This window comes from Chelonia mydas, chromosome 14 (genome assembly GCF_015237465.2).
Source record: "Chelonia mydas isolate rCheMyd1 chromosome 14, rCheMyd1.pri.v2, whole genome shotgun sequence".
Taxonomy (NCBI): Eukaryota; Metazoa; Chordata; order Testudines; family Cheloniidae; genus Chelonia; species Chelonia mydas.
This window is the reverse complement of record NC_051254.2, coordinates 29974209-29994949: the sequence shown is the minus strand read 5'-3', so window position 1 is coordinate 29994949 and position 20741 is coordinate 29974209. Positions and strand designations below refer to the sequence as shown.

Sequence of the window (20741 nt, the reverse complement as noted above, 5' to 3'; positions counted from 1 at the left end):
GAATCACCTCTGTAAAATCAGGATGGTAAATACCTTACAGGGTAATCAGATTCAAAACATAGAGAATCCCTCTAGGCAAAACCTTAAGTTACAAAAAGACACAAAAACAGGAATATACATTCCATTCAGCACAACTTATTTTATCAGCCATTTAAACAAAACAGAATCTAATGCATATGTAACTAGATTACTTATTAACCCTTTACAGGAGTTCTGACCTGCATTCCTGCTCTGGTCCCGGCAAAAACACCACACAGACAGAGAGAACCTTTTTTTCTCCCCTCCCCCGCAGCTTTGAAAGTAATCTTGTCTCCTCATTGGTCATTTTGGTCAGGTGCCAGCAAGGTTATCCTAGCTTCTTAACCCTTTACAGGTGAAAGGGTTTTTTGTCTGGCCAGGAGGGATTTAAAGGTGTTACCCTTCCCTTTTATATTTATGACAGTTCCCATTGTGACTAACCTGCAGGGACTTGCAGTGGGAGGTCTGCTTGTAGGCAGTTTCCTCTGTGGCCTTGGGGAATGTGAACTTCTTTCTGTTTCTCCATGACCATGGGTGGTTGTGTTTAGAGTTGTGTGTCTGTACACACACATACACACACAAAGGCCCTGAGAAACCCTCTTCCACATCATATTCTGCAGAATCTAAACAATCTAACTCATTCCAATTAATGAGTTAATTTCTAGCCCCTGTGGCTTTCACAAAACTCCCAAGGTGAGCGGACTGTATCCTGTACAGTGCTCACTGCCCATGTCTGAGGCATTTCTTGGGTTGTTTATTTCTTTTTCTCTCTTGGCATCTCTGTCAATGTAGTGCTGAGTCCTGCCTGCTGCTGCTCTGGATCAGGATAGGCACAGGCCTCTGATAACACAGTGTGCTAACCATGTCAGACTTGGAAACATCCCATAAAGAGATATTAGGGCCAAATGGGATGGTGTTAGAAAATCCTTCCCTTAGTATCCACAGAGTATAGGTAAGTGTTAGACATCTTAGAGTTTGCAAAGAAATTCTTTCTCCTGCACACTCAGAACTCCAAGAAAGGACCATAGACTCTCTCTCTAACCCTTACCTTTCCTTTCCTTAAAAACACTGCAACCAGATACAGACACAAACTGAGAGGCAGAAGATTGTATCTGAATTTCAGCAACTGCAGCAGTTCCTGCAGAAACAAGAGCAAATCCTGCTGGCCGCGCTAGAAAACCTGGAAAAGGAGATTGTGGAGATACAGAATGACAATGTCACTAAACTCTCTGAGAAGATTTCCTGTCTCAGTAACCAGATCAGTGAGCTGGAGGGGAAGTGTCAGGAGCCAGCAAGTGAATTCCTGCAGGTGAGACTGAGTTAGAAAAATCCCAGATCCCCGCACAGGATCAGGACAGCTCCTGAATCATGGGCACTGGAGTCCAGCAGTCAGAGATCACAGTGTAACTCAGTGTGTACATTCCTGAAATGTGAATTAGTGTTTCTCTTTGAAGAATTACAGACTCACTTATGACAGGTTTCAGAGTAGCAGCCGTGTTAGTCTGTATTCGCAAAAAGAAAAGGAGTACTTGTGGCACCTTAGAGACTAACCAATTTATTGAGCATAAGCTTTCGTGAGCTACAGCTCACTTCACAGTAGTCTCTAAGGTGCCACAAGTACTCCTTTTCTTTAGACTCATTTATATTAGCGATGACATTAAGTCAGCAGATCCGTGACTCTGGAGCCAGGGCAGTGCCTCTTTTCCTCAGCTGAAAAATCCCTTCCCTGGGATCCCTAGTGTGTGGCAATCATGGCATGTGGACTAAGGTTGTTTTTCTGTCTCTCTCCCATCTAGGATTTCAGAAGCACCTTGAGCAGGTACATGGCTCTTTCTCTTTCCCTCATGTTTCATTATCCTATGAAAGGGCTTGGGGAGCATGTTGCCTCCACATTTCCCTGGGCTCTACAGCAAAATGTGTGAGACAGGGTCACATTTTAGAAACAAATCTCGGTGGTGAACTTAACCCTGAGGTTCTCGCCCTTTTATAAAGGACTCTGGAATTATCTATTCAGTGGGAAAGACTGACCTAAAGTATTTCCTGAAGATGTGACATCACTGGGGGACTGGTTGCCTCACAGTTCTGGGAATGCAAAATGGGCCTTTCACCTCTAGGGCACTAGTTACGATCATTCCCTTGTCAGCAGTGACCAAGCATCTTTTCCCCCTGGGGACTGTTAGAGACCTGTGTGAAATGAGCTGGTATCGAGGGGTCGGAGGGAGTCTCTGAGGTCTTAGGCTAGGTCCTGAAGAAAGATCCCATAACACTATGCACACAAGAAACATGGGAACATACCAGGATTAGCACATGGAGACAAAGGAGTGAATTGGTCATGGAGACTCAATTCCCTTTTTATCTGCAGATCTGCTCTGTCCAGGCCAGAGTGAAGAACATAAATGGGGCCTTTGGGGGAAGGTTGCACAGACATGGCCTATGCTGCACCTGCTCTGAGGCTGGGAGAAGTGGGGCAATTCTAACTCCAGGCCCCATAAAGCATTAGCTTCCCCAGTAGCAATGAATTATAATGAGTTAGTGAATAAAATGTAATAATGTGAAATTCTGTCTCTCCAGGTGTAAGAAGGGGAAGTTCCAGCAGCCAGTGGAGATTTCTCCTGAGCTGGAAAGAGACTCAGTGATTTCTCCCAGAAAATTATTGCTGTAACGAAGATTCTGAGAAAGTTCAAAGGTACCCAGAAGGGATCTAGGAGGGGAAATCAGTATGTGGCTCTTCAATTGTGGGAGGAGATGGTCTCTGACCAATTGGTTTTAATAAAAAGGGGAAATAGCTGAACTGAGCAGGTATAGCAGGGGCCCATCAACAAGGGTGTCTTACCCTGATTCACTCTATGAGCTTTGGTAAAATCATTAAGGTAAAAATATAGCAAAATTTGGAGTACCTCAGTTTCTCTCTCTCAAGTACAGAACTGCAGGGCATGTGCTCCAGAGCTGTTTAGCAGCCCCATATACTGCTGGTCTCTCTCCAACTGTTTTTCTCATATAATTAAAACATGGTTATGTCAGTTAAAAGTGGGGCTGCCGTTATGGATATGAAAGCCTGAAATCTCATCTCCTATATACTTTCCCTCTCCAGACACTCTGTGCTGCAAACTGGAGACAGAAAGAGGGAAATTGCTAGGATCCTTCAGATCAGGTGAGATTTCAGGGGGAGATATCATTCCATTAAGAGAAAAAACACATGAAAATATTTTCATGAAAATGTAGCTACAGTTACAAACCAAACCAACACTGACCATGACACATGGTTCTAAAAATAACATGCAAACATGAAATACTAAGGAGATCCCAAGCTAAAGTCACACAAACAATCCTGATACCAATTTCAATGGTGCGTCTGTCCATGCACCCACTGATGACCAGAAACATTCTCACACACTTACCCTGATGTTTCCAGACACATCCAGATGCCTTTGAAATATTCAATTCAGAGGGTTGTGACATTCCTCTCCTTTCCCCTGTGTAAGGGGCTCTCTCCCATTGCTCTTCACCTGCATCCCGCCCTTCTCCTCAGCTGTGCTGTGCTGAGATCTCTGATTTCAATTGCTTGCTTCTTTCTCTGTTAGAGAGAGAGGGTCCCCCTCTCATGCTACCACCTCCTCCTTTCTCTTGGGGCTGGAAAAGGGACTACTTCTCCTAATGCCCACCTTCTAGTTACCACTCTTTGATCTTGAGTGCTTCATCCCCAGTGACCCATCCCCTTCTCTTCTCCCAGGCCAGGGAGAGAAGGGTGGGCTCAGTATACAGCTACCCCTGGGTTTATATCTGTTACCTCTGTCCTCTTCAGGTTCTGACCTTCCTCTATAACTTTCAGAGGAGCAGCCCCAGCAGGGAGATGCAGCAAGGAAGGGGGAGAAAGGCAGTTTCTGCAGGCCCCACAGCAGCTCACAGCAGCCAGGGAGATGAACTGCCAGGGCATCTCTGCCTGGTCTCAGGCACTCAGGGCAGAGAAGCAGCTCCACGGTCTGGTGGTGTAAATCAGAGACCATGTGTTCTCATCTCTGTGACCCCATTCCCCTCCAGACTCTTTGCCACCTGAGCTAGAGCAGGGAAGGGGAATATCTGGGATCACACACCAAGGGGGAGCTCTGGGGGAGATTTTCCTTCAACTAACAGAAAATTGCCATGGACACAACTCTCCTCCATACCACTAACCAGACACATTCTCCCGCTCCCGAACCACCTTAATTGTGACCTGGTCATTTGAATTGACATCGACAAGCCTTTCTAATTCAAGGCAGTCAGTGGAGAGATCTCTCCTGGCTGTCACATCCTTCCCTTTTCACCTGGGGGAGACTCAGCTCTTCTCCAGCATCCTACCTTTCCTTTGGGCAGGGCTGGGCTCAGCTGCTTTGTGGGTTGGGGAGATGGTGTCTCTCTAGTGCTGTCACCTGCAGCACTGTCTGAGCTGGGAAGGGCTCTTCCCCAGTGCTGCATCTTCACGTCTGCTGCCTGGCCTGGGAGTGGAGGATGCACTGAAGAGAGGAAGCTTCCCTTTGGGGTTCAGAGTTGATATCTGCCACCTATTCACCTTCCTAATAAAAAGCTTCTGGTGCCTTCTTTGCTGTGTCTCTGCTGCTGGGAATGAAGCAGCCCCAGCTATGGAACAGGGAGCTGCAGCCTCTATAGCCAAATTAGAAAGTACAGAAGTGGTTCCCACTACCCCGGCTGAAGAACTGCAGTGACATTTCTGCTGAAGCTCATGTGCTCAGCACCGACGCAGCTCTCTGGGATCCAGGATCCCAGCCAGAACAGGGCTGCCTAGGAAGTGTGAGAAATGGACCAGGGCTGAGCTCTGCCCCTAACAATCTGATTCTCTCTCTCTTTCGTCAGTGAATGTGACTCTGCATCCAGACACGGCTCATCCCGTCCTAGTCCTGTCTGATGATCAGAAGAGTGTGAGATGGGGAGACACACGGCAAGATCTACCAGACAATCCTAAGAGATTTGACACTGAGCTCTGTGTGCTGGGCTGTGCGGGATTCACCTCAGGGAGACATTCCTGGGAGGTGGAGGTGGGGACTGAGGGACACTGGGCTGTGGGGGGTTGTCAGAGAATCTGTGAGGAGAAAGGGAGGGATCAGACGTAACCCTGAGGGGGGGGATCTGGGCTGTGGGGCAGTTGGGGGATCAGTTCAAAGCTCTCACCTCTATGGAGACCCCATTGCCCTGAGCTGGGTCCCCAAGAGGATCCAGGTTTTTCTGGACTATGAACAGGGGCAGGTGACATTTTTTGATGTTGATAAGGAGGCCCTGATCTTCACTTTCCCACCAGCCTCCTTCACTGGGGAGAGAATCCATCCCTGGCTCTGGGTGTGGGGATCCCAGCTTAGAATATTTCAGAAATACAGGGAGAATAGCCAATGGGGACCCTGAAATCATTCTCTCTAGCCTCACACACCCTAGTCACCATGACCTGGAGGACTTCTCTCTTCCTCAAGACTTTCTGCAATGCAGTCTTAAGGACCCTGGATGCTCCATGGGCTCTCAGGTCTGGACTGTCAAACCACAGGGATCAGTGTGAAGCCAATCTCATCACCTCAGGGATTGTCCAATCTGTTTCTCACTGTTCTCTATGGTCCAGGAGGATTCTGGGGATCCTGGGTCACAGAGTGTTATGGAAACATGGGAGAACTAGGCCAATGGAAATGAAAAAATAGGCTTCTCTAGCCATAGTCATCCTAGTGTCTATGACTTTGGAGGACTGTCATCTAACTAACCCCTCATTCATCTCTCTGACTGTGGAGGACTCCTGTCCTCCCAAACCCCAGTACCTCATCTCCCCCCTCACTGCCAGGAGCACAAGAGATGGGAAGGGGGTGTGTGAAAAACTCTTGGAGCTGCAGAAGGAGTAGATATACTGGGAGGGGCAGGGGGTAAATATGGGGACTGCATGGTCAAAACTGATGGAGTTTCAGGGTGAGAAGTGATGTGGAACTGGTGCCTTAATTAATATCTGGGCTGGGGGACAGGCAGATGTGGGGTGGCAGGGACACAACATGAATTAATTTGGGTTTGGGGAGTAGCTGGAGACTGCACCAGCAGGGAGAACCTGGGAGAGGGAGACCCAGGGACTGGGGAGTGTGATCTCCAGGCCACCAGGGAAGGGATGCTCCTGTGGGAATGAGTGGGGGTGGTGAGATGTCATCTGGATGAATGTGAGCTGGCTCTTTGGAGGGGAGAGGGAAGTACAGGGCAGGTTTAACCAGAAAGGGGAGAAGAAATGAAAGTGAAAAAAAATAAAGTGAAACAAGAGTAAAGAGAGAAGCCTGAGGAAAGTGGCGGCAACTGAAATGAAGAGTGAAAGCAAAACAATCCTGAGAAGGGAAAACGCTCAGAGGACACAGAGCGGGGAAAGGAAAAACTCAGGGGAGAGAACAGGAACCTGAGGTGGAATGATCTGTGAAAGTGAATAGAGTAGAGCTAAGGAGACACAGAGAAATAGATGGAAAACATGTGCTATAAAAAACAATGTGTAAAACTGGATAAAGTGAAAGGAAAGGGTGAAGAAAAAAGAACACAGGAGGGATATGAGATTTATAAAATGATGCTGAAAGTTAGACTGGTTATGAAAATTCCCTCTCAGCTCCTTTTAAGCCTGACATTTACATAAGAGAAATTAAGCATATTTTTCCCTTGTTTATTTCCTTTTAATTTCGTAGTTTGTAATTTTGAAGGCAGTCATGAGATTCCCTCTCAGCCCCAATTGGTTGTGTCACCCCAAAAGCAATGAGGGTGTGTGTGTGTGTGTGTGCCAATCTGATGATAGCCTGAGCCTTACTGTAAATATGTTGCTATCCAGCCTGCATTCTGTGCCATGAGCTTTATATAAGGTATATGTCAGGAGTTGTTGAGCTATGCTCTGGAGAGAGCTGGTTTGGTCACTTCATCTCTCAACCACCAAACCTGCCAGTGTGTGACACAAGCAAACAAAATGTGGCAGATATTTCCAATGTGGGGCACTTGGGTTTTATGGCTCATCACACCACAACCAACAACGCATAATGGTTTTAATGATTGTGTGAATTAAATAAACTATTTGAAAAGAAAACTAAAATATATACCAAATCCCCACTCCCACAGCAACAGGGTTTCTATTATTACCTCTCTGGTTCCCCACACTCATCTCCACCACTGGAACTCCAGGAAGAATTGCTATTATGTGGGAGGCCCAACCACTGGAGAGGGATTTGACAGACACATTGGCAATGGGTTACACAAGGGCCTACTAGACAGCTTAGCATATTAGAGATCAGGACACTGGGGTTCTCTTCCTGGCCTCAGTGTGGGGTAATGATAGGTAACCATATTATTTATATTTCGTACATTCATTTTGCAAGGCAGTAGAAGGGAGTGGCCATTGTGCAGTGCTGAGTAGTGACAAGTAACCAGATCATGTTTATTGTCTTTTGTTATGTTAGAGCTGAAAACACTTGTGGTGGGACAGCATTTCTGCCTAGCTTGCATCACCTTAACTCTGCCCTCTTGTTACTCAATCACAGGACTTGGATTAAGGCATGTTAGTGTGTGTGGACCCAGATTAGAAGTAAATGGTATTTAAAGACACATTCACTTTTATTCCTCCACATGTGTTGACTGATTTGCTGTCTGCTATTTTTTTTTTAAATGCCTCAGTAGCATGGAGCTGTCTTCATAACATCCCCAGCTCAGATTTGCAAGAACTGCCCGTTATTTTGCAATTTGGCCAGGCCCAGGGAGGGACTGGGTCCTGAGTCTCTTTGTTATGAATTGTGGGTGCTAGGTAGCTTGTGGGACTGAGCCCTATATGTTTATATCTTTAAATGTCTTGTTGTAAAGTTACTTCCCTGAACAGTGGGAAAGGGCCACGTTCTACTGCAGGGTCTGGGGCTGAATCCCAAGATATTACAGTGCATCGGAGGGAAGAATGATATTGACGGGTCTCTGAGAATATAATAACAAATATCACCTGTTTTAATGATTTGTATGCTAACATGAGAGTAGTCTGACCTCCCGCACAACGCAGGCCACAGAATCTCAGAACCCTCTCCCATGGTGCTCAGGGGTGCGGTGTCCCTGCTGACAAGCTTCTTTATAGATTCCAAGGCCGAAAGGGATGATCATCACCACCTAGTCTGACATCCTGGTTAGCACAGGCCCGAGAACTGCCCCAAAGAATTCCCAGAGTGGATCTTCCAAAAAAAAATCCAGTCTTGATTTAGAAATTGTGTGTGATGGAGAATCCACTGCAATTCTTGGTAAATTATTCCAATGGTTAATGACCCTTACTGGAAAAAACTTTCACCTTATTTCTAGTCTCAATTTACCCAGATTCAACCAATGAATTTTGTTACTTTGGGAAACAAGTTAGCAGAGGATGATTTTGTTCCATTTATCTCCGAGTTATCGGCTTAGCACTTTCCACTCTACCATTCTCTTCCCCTCCCTATACCTCTGACAGAGAGCTGAAGATGAATGGGGTAGTTTATGTCACAGGTTTCAGGGTAACTGCTCCCTTAGTCACCCCTCGCAGTCCCTCCAGGACACCTACTTAAATTGTTCTTGTGCCCATCCATCTCCTCTCTTGGTCAGAGACCCGCATCTCACTCACTCCAGTCTGGGTGTTTTAAGGCTGCCAGCTCCCTGGGTTATACTGCAATAGCCCCAACAAGCCAAGCTGCCTAAGCAGGCCAGCGCCTGTACTTTGCTTTCTCCCCCAGGGCTATGGGCAGTTCATGGCCAGCAGTTACATGTTACCACCCAGCTCCTTCTAAGCCAGCACATTTATTCTCAAGGTAAAGCATTACTGAGTGAGCATCTGAACACAATAAAAGAATCTACACACTTGTTAACAGTTTATTACAGGTCACCCATCAGTTTTATAGGCCCAAGTCTTTTGGACCCTTCTGCAAGGTTGAGGCTCCCTTAGAGAGCTGGTCCTGTCCATTAGCCGGATCAGAAATAAGGCCTGAGTCAGTGTAACCTCAGGCTCTTTATCCAAATGTCCTTTCTTTGTTTCCTGGTCTCTGGAGAACCCAGTTTGAACTAGTACATGTGAGCATCCCCAGAAAGTGGTAAGTCTTTGGAGCGTTACAACCTGGCTGATTTGCCTTAATCACCCACCCATGGTTTTTAGTTCCTGGAGGAGCTGTGGTAGTCTGCTCCTGCATGGAGTAGAACACAATCATGCTTAAACGTTCATTGAAAACAATGGACCCCCAACAATACACATGGGGTTCCAATACCTGTTCCAGTTTGCACCAGCTCTCCAGGCCAAGCAGGTTCCACCCAGAAAGAGGCAGGGCAGAGCAGACCCTAGAACTGAAAGGATCTGGGCATGAAAGAGCAAAGAGAGCGCTTAGTACTGTCACAGGATGCTGCAGGTATGAAAGAGAAAATATCAGTTCTTCATCTAGAAACACACAGAGAGATATTCTAGCTGGGGTCTCAGAGCCAGGGGATCAGTCTGGGAGCAGGAGGACCAGAGCAGGGTTCATATCTGAAGAGTTATTTTATTTCACTGTCCCTACCAGAGAGTGTCTCTGGAGTTTCCTTCATTCCCTTCTTCTCCCCACCGTTCCCCCAATATATTTGCCCAGCTGATGTGGGATGGCAGAGGGAGGGCAGAAAAGCAATGAGGTGAATCCCTCAGTCTCTGTAATTTCCAGCACCCAGAGTGCTCAGAGAAGAATCAGGGTTGGAAGAAGGAGCTCCAGAAAACCAAAACACCAGAGAAAGGAACAACGGGGGTTGGGGCACTTGCTGAGTTGGAAATGCTGCCCAAGGATATTATGGAGATATTAAGAAGCAGCATGGGAAGGAGGGTGAGAATCGCAGCTGCTGTCTCCTAGTACTTCTTCTCTATCTGCCCTTAGGCTTCTTGAGACCCGGGTCTGTCTGGTACCTATGTTACCCGTTGGTGAGTGTGTGCTACAGGGCCCTGCTGTGCTGATCTGTAGAGGACATGAGCTGTTACAGCTACAAATGTAATGTTTGAATATTTAGTGTAACCCTTCTTCCAGGTGGAGTCAGCAGCAACCAGGACTGGGTTCAATATCTAGGGGTTCCTTTTCAACAATACAACACAGAACTGGCTCGAGCCCCCATCCAGTAACTTGGGAAAATTACACACTACTGCTGGGCACCGCTGAGAGGCAATACTTTCTCATTTGCAAGCACAGAGTCTGAGTGTAGAAAAGAAACGGTTAATTAAAGGAGGGAGGCCACCCAACATTATTTAGGGAAAATGCCACAAGCAGTATGCATAAACATAAAACTGTGAGCAGGACAGTCACCCCAGAGTGCATAGGGCAGAGTCTTCTGCCTCATGTTCTTGAGTTCTACAACCAAAGTTTCTTTACTGTGCCCCTCTCTGCTCCCTCACCACACCCCACTCACAGTGGTTGTCCTTGGTCAGCGAGGACCCAGGGTTCCGAGATGCATTAGCGTGAATTCACCTTCCACCAGGAGAAGAAGGCACCTTGCTTGTTCCACCATCTGAGCACTTGCTCTGGCTGGCCACCCTGCTAGCCTCTCATTCCTCACTGCTGGCTGCCTTGCCAGCCACTCGTTCCACTCCACTCGCTGGTCACCTTTTGCCCCCTGCCCCTCTGCCAGTAAGTCTCTTGAACGTCCACCCAACTCTTAGTGATTATCAGCTCTTTGTGATGCAAGCTAGGCAGAAATGCTGTCCCACCACAAGTGTTTTCAGCTCTAACATAACAAAAGACAAATGGAGCCTATTTATCTCTATCTTTGAACAGTGGGGAGGAACACTATAAACTATACAGGGGACCCTAAGGGAGAGTCCGCATCTCCTGGCTGTCCTCACCCCTCTTAGTTTCACAGGTGTCTGGCATTTGAGCAGCTGGATACAATGTTGAATTCAGACAATCTTGCAGCTATGTAAAGGGAGATCTTGGCTGACCAGTAAAGTGCACGAACCACTACTGTTTATTGCTAAAAGTAGCCAAGCCAGCAGGCCGTTAATGGGCCTATGCAGCAGCCATAGCATGACCGAGTCAGGAGGGGAGGGAGTTTGGGTGACCACAGAAATGGCAGCTTGACCCTGCATCCTTCCTGATGAGATCTCTGTTGAAATTTCTGAGCTATGCATTTAGAAAAACAGGAAGCTTGTCTATATGTGCCCTCAGGGATGTGTCTGTCAGGGCCTCAGGGCATGCAAACTCTGAAAAAACACATCTGGCTAATTGATGATCAGAAGGAAACCTCTTGCTTAACCTCTGAAATTGCTTGCTGAACAAGTTTGCTCTGAGTGACGTGTTATTGTAATACTAATGAATAAAAGAAAATCTGGGGTAGTTGGACACTTCAGAGACTCTCCCTCTGGATACATCTTGTGGCCTCACTGGCAGACGGAAGATTGGCCTTCGGAAGACTGCCGCTGTGCCACTCGAGAGCCACACCCAATGTCGGTAATTATTGAGGGTTGGGGTGTTTTACTAACCTATTGCAGATGTGTGTAAGTGCTTGACAGTAAGTAAAGTTTAGCTTTAAGTGAAAGCACTCTTGTGTTTTCCTGTTTGTGCCAGCCATCTATTGATCAGATGGCCATGTCTCCATTGATTTATTTCCTGACACCACCTCCCACAGAGAAAAGTTACCAAGATGTTTGGGTTGAAAGAGCCCTAGGTAACAGGCTGAGCTCTGCCTCTACCGCTCTGATTCCCTCTCCCCAGTGAATGTGACTTTCTGGATCCAGACATGGCTCATCCCCAACTCATCCTGTCTGAGGCTCAGAAAAGTGTGAGATGGGAAGACAGACAGTAGCAAGTGCCCAACAATCCCAAGAGATTTGAATCTTGGTCCTGTGTGCTGGGCTGTGAGGGATTCACCTCGGGGAGACATTGCTTGGAAGTGGAAGTGGGGGATAGGCAACTCTGGGCTGTGGGGGTGGCCAGAGAGTCTGTGAGGAGGAAGGGATGGATCAGCTTTAACCCAGAGGGGTCATCAGGGCTGTGCAGCAGTGTTTGGGTCATTTCTGGACTCTCACCTCCCCTCTGACCCACTTGCCCTGGTGCTTGGTCCCCAGCAGGATCCAGGTTTGTCTGGACTATGAATGGGGGCAGGTAACATTTTTCAATGCTGGAAATGAGGCCCTGATCTTCAGTTTCCCTCCAGCCGCTGTCCCTGCGAGAGAATCCACCCCTGGTTGTGGGTGTGGGATAGAGGAGTTGGGCTCAGACTGTGTCACTGAGACATGGAGGGGAGGGGGGAATGTCCCACTGGGGTCCCTGAAATCAGCCTCTCTAGCCTCACATACCCTTGTCTATCTGACCCTAGAAGTCTCCTGTCTTCCTGCAGACTTAGTACCCTGCAGTCCCAGGGATGGGAGGAGGAGGTGTGGAAAACCACTGGAGCTCCAGGCAGGAGGAACAGAGGTGCCCTGATGGGCAGAGGTGTGAGCTCCAGGACCAGAACCATTGGAGGATCAAGGACAGAACTGATGTGGGGCCTGGGGCTCTAATTACCAGTTGAGCTGGGGGACAGGCAGATGAGAGAGTGGCAGGGACACAGAATTAATTAATTGGGATTTGGGAGGTTTGGGGAGAAGCTGGAGGCTCTGCACCAGCAGGGAGCCTGGAAGACGGAGACCCAAGGACTGGCAAGCGTGACCTCCAGGCCAGCGGGAACGGATGCTATAGTGAGGAGAAGCTGCTGGGAGGGGTGTGGGGGGAGGGGAGGATGTCATTTGGATTATGGTGGGCTGGCTGTGGGGAGGGGAGAGGCAGGTACAAGGCAGGTTTAACCAGAAGGGAGAGAAGAAATGAAAGGGGAAAAAACAGGCAAAAATAAAATAAAACAAGAGTAAATAGAGAAGACTGGGGAATGCGGGAAGGGGTGCAGAACTGATATGAAAAGAGTGAAAACAAAGCAATCCTGAGAACGGAAGACCTCAGGGGGAAGTGGGAGGGGAAGGGATAAACTCAAGGGAGAGAACTGGGAACCCAAGTTGGAATGATCTGTGATAGGGAATAAAGGAGATTTAGGGGGAGACAGAGAAATAAATGGATGGAAAACGAGTGCTAGAGACAATGATGTGCAAAACTGGCTGAAATGAAATAAAAGGGAGAAGGAAAGAGAATGTGAAAGGAATTTCATTCCCAGCTGGCACATGCACAGGATCCCTGGGAAGGATTTTGCTAATATGGGAGAAAAGACCCTGCTGAGCTAATGGGCTAATTCCATCGCCAATATCAATGTGTCTGTAACTCTTCAAAGAACAGTAAGAGTAATTATTTGCTTACAAGATAATCAGTCTTTCTAACACATGCCGTAACTGCAGGGTGCACTATGTGCGTAAATGCTAATGAGGTATAGTCAGAATCACATTATAAAAAGAGGGTGCCCACATTGGGAAAACTGAGTGCCCTATGGGAAAATTCCAGCAGGAACTATCCCTTTACTGATGATTAGCTGACAAGGCATCCATCAGACCCTAACTCTATTTTTAAGGCTGTGAGTATAACTATATCTGTAACTTGTGCATAGGTCTTTATAGGATTTTTCTATGCTTGGGTAATCATAACCCTAATTGTAAAACAGGCAAGGCCTTGTACCTGTGAAGGTATGTTTGGTCGCTACCCTTGGTCTTTATGTGTTCCTAGAGACTCTAAATCTGAAGCAAGTAGCAGAGGTGACTTTCACTCTGTTGAGCTTGAAACTGTAGCCACCAGCGCTGAGCCGAGTGACCTCAGACCAGACACAATTTCCATTACCAGGTGCCCTGTTGTATTCTGGTAACCCTCATGTGTGCCCAGATGTTGATCAAGGAAAAAACTTGACCCAGTTTTTCACATTAATACCTCCCAAAATAAAAATCATAGACGCATATTGCTTTTTCATACATGAGTCCAACTACTATGTGTGACGTTGCATCCCATATTCTTCACAGTGATATTATTATGATATGATTTTGGCATAATTATGATGTATTTTACACAAGATAGGCCATGTGAGATATCATTGAAAAGGTTATGATTTACTGAATATTATTATCCTATTTGCATGTATCATTTTTGTATCTGAAGTTATGAATATTGACTATGAATCTGTATCTCACATGTAGTTACACCTGGGTAACACCCACTAGGCAAAAGGCTCTCAGTACAGACGGCCGGCTGGGAAGGGCCCATTCAGGTTAATGAGCCATTAGCGAGAACAACAGACCTTAGAAGAATCTTATCTCCCACCTCGGATCCTTCCTGAGGATGCTGCCAACAGCCTCCGACTGATGGCTGCTGTAACACTACAGGGACATGTGACCAGGTCACCTGGTGCTGGTCTCCATCTTGGGATATCAGTGTTTTCCCACTGACTGGAGTGGGAACCAAGCTTTGAAACAAAGGGTTGCCACCATATGCACAAGTTATTTAAGGCAGGGGAGTGTCATCATCGTGGTTCTTCACTGACTCCCCACCCAAAGAGACTCCTGGAAACACCTGAGGAACAAAGACTGAACTGAACTGGGGGGAGTGCTGGACCCAGACTAGAGGGATTTTTAGCCTGTGAATGTTTTAAGCAAGTGCAGCTGGTCCCGTAAGAATCTTCAGCCTGCTTGTATCATCACTTAGGTGAGGATCTGCTATTCATATCCAATCTCTTTAGTATATTAAGCTTAGATCACATTTTTTGTTTATTTGCTGGGTATTCTGCTTTTGCTATCCCTTATAATAATTTAAAATCTACCTTTTGTAGTTAATAAACTTGTTTTTGCTTTGTCTAAAACCAGTGTGTGGGAGTCATAACTCGGGGCAGAAAGCTGTTGTGTATTCTTCTCCACATTGAAGGAGGGGACAAATTTCATGAGCTTACCCTGTAGAGTTCCCTGTGCATGACAGTATAATCTTGGGTTTACACTCCAGAGGGGGTGTGTGCCTGAGTAGTTCGGAAGTTCCCTAGCTGGAGTCTCCCCATGCAGAGCTGATCACAGCGTCTGCATGTAACTGTAGCTGGGTGTGTCCCTACCTGTATGTGTGCTGGTGAAAGTGCAGGCTGGAGCCTGGGAGAGGGCTTGGCAGGCTGGTCACATTGTAAAGGGAGCCCAGCCTGGTGGGTCAGGGGGCTCAGTAGTATCCCAGTTCCAGGTGGCACCAATACCTTCTTGTTGTTACTGATCAATTCTCAATGGGTGAAGTTATTAGGGTGACCAGATGCCCTGATTTTATAGGGACAGTCCTGATTTTGGGGACTTTTGCTTATATAGGCTCCTATTACCCCCCACCCCCTGTCCCAATTTTTCACATTTGCTGTCTGGTCATCCTAGAAGTTATTTTCCCTTAAGGCAAGTGCTGCTTTAGCCACAACAAAGATCTTGGTGGAGCAAGTCTTCTGTCATTGGAAACGCCTCGCTAGGGTAGAGTCAGACAGAAGAACACATTTTACTGGACAAATGTTCCAAAGATGTTTACAGTTCTTGGAAGTGCAACAAAATTGTGTATTCCCTAAAGGCCTCAATTGTCAGGAATGGAAGAATAAACAAATTGCACCATCAAACTAATACTGTGGAAACTGGTAGATGCCAATGGATGCAATTGGAACACTCTGATTCCAATAATTTAAATGACACTCAGGGCAACTCCAGCAGCTTCAACAGATCCTATAACCTTTGAGGTGATGATTTGGTGAATTATGTGAATGCCAGAGCATCTTTTGTGGTATACCAGTGGCACACAGCTAGAGGGAGTTAAACCGGAAACCTCTCTGCAAGCATTACAAAAAAATTTGAATCACATTCACTTGCAGGTAGCTATTAAAGTGGGAAAATCCAAACAGAAGGCAAAAGCCTATTTTGATAAAAGCCAAAAAGAAAATACTTAATTAAATTGGAGATCAGGTTATGCTCCTATTATATGCTGTACCAAAACACAATTTATGTAACCAAAGAACAGGCCACACTATATTATGGATAGACTCAGTCCCTCTGTATAGAGAATCAGAATAACACACACACACGAAAGAAAGATAGATAGATAGAAAAAGAAAAGGTCAATAAAGAGATTACCAGAAAAGAAATATTTCTCCACAGGCAGAGGAACCAGAAACATTGACTACAAAAGAGGAAGCAGGATCAGAGAGAGAGCCAGCCCAGTAGCAGGGGAAAAGAAAAAAATGCATGCCTTAACATTGATGCCTTAACACTTCAAACCAAAAAACAGACTATTCCAGTGCAACAAGAAACAAGAATAATCAAGGTGAATCAGAATGTTATGTTGAAACTAAACTCAAACTTGCCTATTAAAAGTCCAAATGCAATGATAACAGTGATCTGGGTGCAATAACAAATAAAAAACAAGATCAAGGACTAAAAGGAATACCACACCTTTCAACTGAAATTTTCTTTGAATGGAATTATCAGCCAGCACAAGGACAATTTATACATAAGACTTGGGATAAAATGTTGTTTATCTAGTTGACTAATAGTACAACTTTGGCAATACATAAGTTATAGAGTCATATGTCAAGTCTGTATAAATTGGAATTAGTTTGTACTGAAGGATAAGTGAACATTTGTATTGTGGAAAAAATTTCCACTGGAGGTCCAGAGATGTGGAGGAAGGTATTTGCATTATTTTCCAAAAATTTTAGGCTAACACTTCTTCAAACTATTCATAACAAGTTTTATCAAGAGTAATAGGTAAGAAACTTGTTCTTGAATATGACATAAAAGAAAATGAGCAAATGCCTTTTGTGGATTAGAAAGGAGAAACATTTCTCCTTTAGTTAAGAAATCTGGGGGGTGGGGGAAGAGAAGGATGAAACATATATTACAAGTGAAGGTAAATCTTCACCAACAAGTAGGGGAATCCCATATGAATAATGAAAAACAAAACCAAGTGTCAAAGCTCAATAAAAAAAAAAGGCGGAGCATTGACCATATATAACCTAGGTTATGAAAATGAAGGAAAATATGAACCTTGTATCCAAATGAAGTCTTTGGATAGTATACAAGTTATTAATAAATATTTTAAAGTAAAGGTATAGGCAATAGTAGTGGAAAAGAACTATGATTCACAGGATCCTATGGAATGTCCAGTTCCACAAGACGGCCTGGCTAGTGGTCTCACTGCTACACCTATACCAGAGGTATTAAGTACAATTTATTCATATCCTTATTGTGTTCAATGTAGCTACCTGGCAAATAAGTAAATTCAGTTACTGTAAGAATACTAAGGTTGAATCTTTTTTTTCAGTACTCTTCGTAGATAAGGTTACAGCTTATCAATGAGTACAGAATATTACCAATTTAGGTATCAAGATACAAACTAACATTTATGTTTCTAGAAGAAAACAAGGAATTAATCCTTTTGGAGTTTTGAAGAGTATCACAGGTTTATTTGGCACAGGAATGTCAATTTGGAATAAGGTTAATATTAAAAGAATCAAAAAGCATATCAATTATGTGATTCAGGAAGACGTTAACAAATTAACCCGATGTTAAAGGGAATTTATGGTTTAGCAACTGAAAAATCATTTGTGGTGTATAATATGCATGAAATAACCAAATTGTTTAATGAAACTCAAAATAAGTTTAATCAATTGATGTAATATAATAATAATCAGAAAAAAAATCACTATTTTGGAAAAGAAATTATTTGTTCAGTATATGGTGAATATGTAATAAACACTATTAATAATACCTTATAATTCTTAAAACTGAAAGACGTACCAGAATTAATCAGAGATCAACAAATTTTCAATTGGTATTGCCCACATTGTATTCAAAAACATGGAGGAGAGAAAATCAAATGGCAAACTAAATGTAAAAAAAATATCATTTGTTGTAATTAGAAACTTGGGATCTGTAACACAACATCCAAATCATGACACGTTATTTAAGAAAAACTTGGGACATTTCACAATCTTTATATGTCTCGTTCACATTATCATTACTCGTGTTCGATCCAAATAAGGGTGTATTTAATCAATTAGTTGCTGTCCATTCCATGGGTCACCTAGAAAACGATAGGTGGTGGAATCTCCATCCTTAGAGGTTTTTAAGGCGTGGCTTGACAAAGCCCTGGCTGGGATGATTTAGTTGGTGTTGGTCCTGCTTTGAGCAGGGGATTGGACTGGGTGACCTCCTGAGGTCTCTTCGAACCCTAATATTCTATGATTCTATGATCTACAGGGAACAAATGCAAGTACTTCCGTTGGTGGTGTATCATTACAATGCCCAGATGTGAAAGGTCCCACAGATGGCTTGTTGCTCTCAAAAGAGGCACCAATGGAGCTGCAGCTGTGATGTGTTTGAGGTAATAACTCCACTATGTGTCTAGCTAAAAAGGTACCAACGGCAATGCAACACTGGTATCATGCCCAGTGTAACTAACCAAACAGAGATCTCCTATGGAATGGGGGGCCCATGATGGAAAAGGACAATACTGTGTAGTCACTAATCACAAATAATTCTGTTATGGCCAATGTAGATGCGTGGTCATAAATCCAAATTTTTGTTTTAAACCACAAGTTCCTACAATCATTGGGCACACAATGATATCTCTGGTACCTATTTTTGAAAATGAAACTATTATTCTTAGCCATCTAAATTCTCAGGATCTTATTAAACAAAGTACTCCAGTGTTTCATGCATATATACTGACATTAACTTTATAGTTAAAACAATTATTAGAAAAAAATGTTCACATGTTCATGTTCACATGAATAAGGCAGACCAAGCACTGTATACAATTTTGGATGGTAGCCACTCACATAAGGTATTTACTGCTTGTCAAGATTCCTTCCCCACTCTGAACACTAGGGTACAGATGTGGGGACCTGCATGAAAACCTCCTAAGCTTACTTTTACCAGCTTAGGTTAAAACTTCCCCAAGGTACAAACTATTTTACCTTTTGCCCTTGGACTTTCGCTGCCACCACCAAACGTCTAACACTGGTTACTGGGAAAGAGTTCATCTGGAACCGTCTTTCCCCCCCAAATCCTCCCAAACCTTAACCCCCGCTTTCCTGGGGAAGGTTTGATAAAAATCCCCACCAATTTGCAGAGGTGACCACAGACCCAAACCCTTGGATCTTAAGAACAATGAAAAAGCATTCAGTTTCTTAAAAGAAGAATTTTAATAGAAGAAAAAGTAAAAAGAATCACCTCTGTAAAATCAGGATGGTAAATACCTTACAGGGTAATTAGATTCAAAACATAGAGAATCCCTCTAGGCAAAACCTTAAGTTACAAAAAGACACAAAGACAGGAATATCCATTCCATTCAGCACAGTTTATTTCCTCAGCCATTTAAAGAAATCATAATCTAACGCATATCTAGCTAGATTACTTACTAAGTTCTAAGACTCCATTCCTGTTCTGTTCCCAGCAAAAGCATCACACAGACCGAGAGAGAGCCTTTGTTTCTCCCCCGCTCCAGCTTTGAAAGTATCTTATCTCCTCATTGGTCATTTTGGTCAGGTGCCAGCGAGGTTATCCTAGCTTCTTAACCCTTTTCAGGTGAAAGGGTTTTTCCTCTGGCCAGGAGGGATTTTAAAGGTGTTTACCCTTCCCTTTATATTTATGACACTGCTCCTAGAGGGATGAAAACTGAATGGAAAAAATGAATTTCTGTCCATAGTATCCTCACTATAGGTACTATTTTTGACATATTATATGGGGGGGAAATTATGTACCAAAGTCAAGAGAAATGATCGATCTACCCTGTAAAAATGATCCCTAGAAAAAGAAATAATCCATAATGAGTATAGAATAATAAAGTTACACATAGATTTAAATTACATAGAAGTTTTAAGCATAGATTTAAGTTGCATATAAGATTTTGAACATTATACCAATGATGTTTGCTGTGTATTAGTATACTAATGATGGCTGTGTACTGTCATATAATACGTATGTGACAGGTTTCTTTTTATAAGGTATAATACTCACCATGTAAAAGGGGGGGAGGAGGAGGAGATGTAGCCAAGGATTTAGTTTATTTTTCATTTATTGTGTGATGTTACGATTAACTAACATGTCATATATAATCATTGTATGCTGAACAGATTTAAGATGTTGAGATTATAGAAGTATAAGACTGATCAGTAGGGATCTTGATCCTCTTCACAGAACAGTTTGAGAGGCTCCTGGTGTTCCACACACACCCTCTCCCCTCCTGCATCCTTCATTACCTGTAAACTCAGTTGTTTGGCTATTTTTAGGACATTTGCCAACTGCCTGTTTGGCCTGAGGTTTCTCTGGTGAACAGTTTCTCTGCACTGAGGACAGGAGAAGTTTGCATGCAATCCCTCCCAGCACTGAGTGATGCAGGCTCGACAGAAATTGTGTCCGCAGTCTATAATCACTGGGTCTTTAAAATACTCCAGACAGATGGGACAAGTAGCTTCATACTGGAGACTTCCCACGGAGTTCTCTGAAGCCATGGCTCCCTCTCCACAGTGTAACAGAGTTAGTTTCACTTTGATGAGCTCAGAAATATGCCCCGCCTGCAACAATAACTGGGTGTTTCCCTTCCTGGAACTGATTCATGCTGTTTGCTGAGCTGGAAAGAGCCAGTTATTGACATTCCAGCCGTCGAGGCTTTTGTGAAAAATGTACTAGTAAGGCTCTGATCCTGCAACCAACCCCTCAGCTGATGGGTCTCTGGAGCTTTACTTGGGCATCAGTGCCCAACTGTGATGCTGAGCTTGCAGGAGCAGGGTTTGTTTGTCTAAGGAGTGATACTAAAGTCACAAGCTAAAATCTG

At 44.4% G+C, this 20741-nt stretch overlaps 1 protein-coding gene and 1 pseudogene across 1 annotated transcript in view; one reads left to right on the top strand and one right to left on the bottom strand.

The window, feature by feature from the left end:
- The window catches only part of LOC122462965, a 17805-nt pseudogene extending 12368 nt beyond the window's left edge, over positions 1-5437 (top strand).
- The window catches only part of LOC119567445 (maestro heat-like repeat-containing protein family member 1), an 850842-nt gene that overhangs the window by 372541 nt on the left and 457560 nt on the right, over positions 1-20741 (bottom strand). The gene's annotated exons all lie outside the window — the stretch shown is intronic.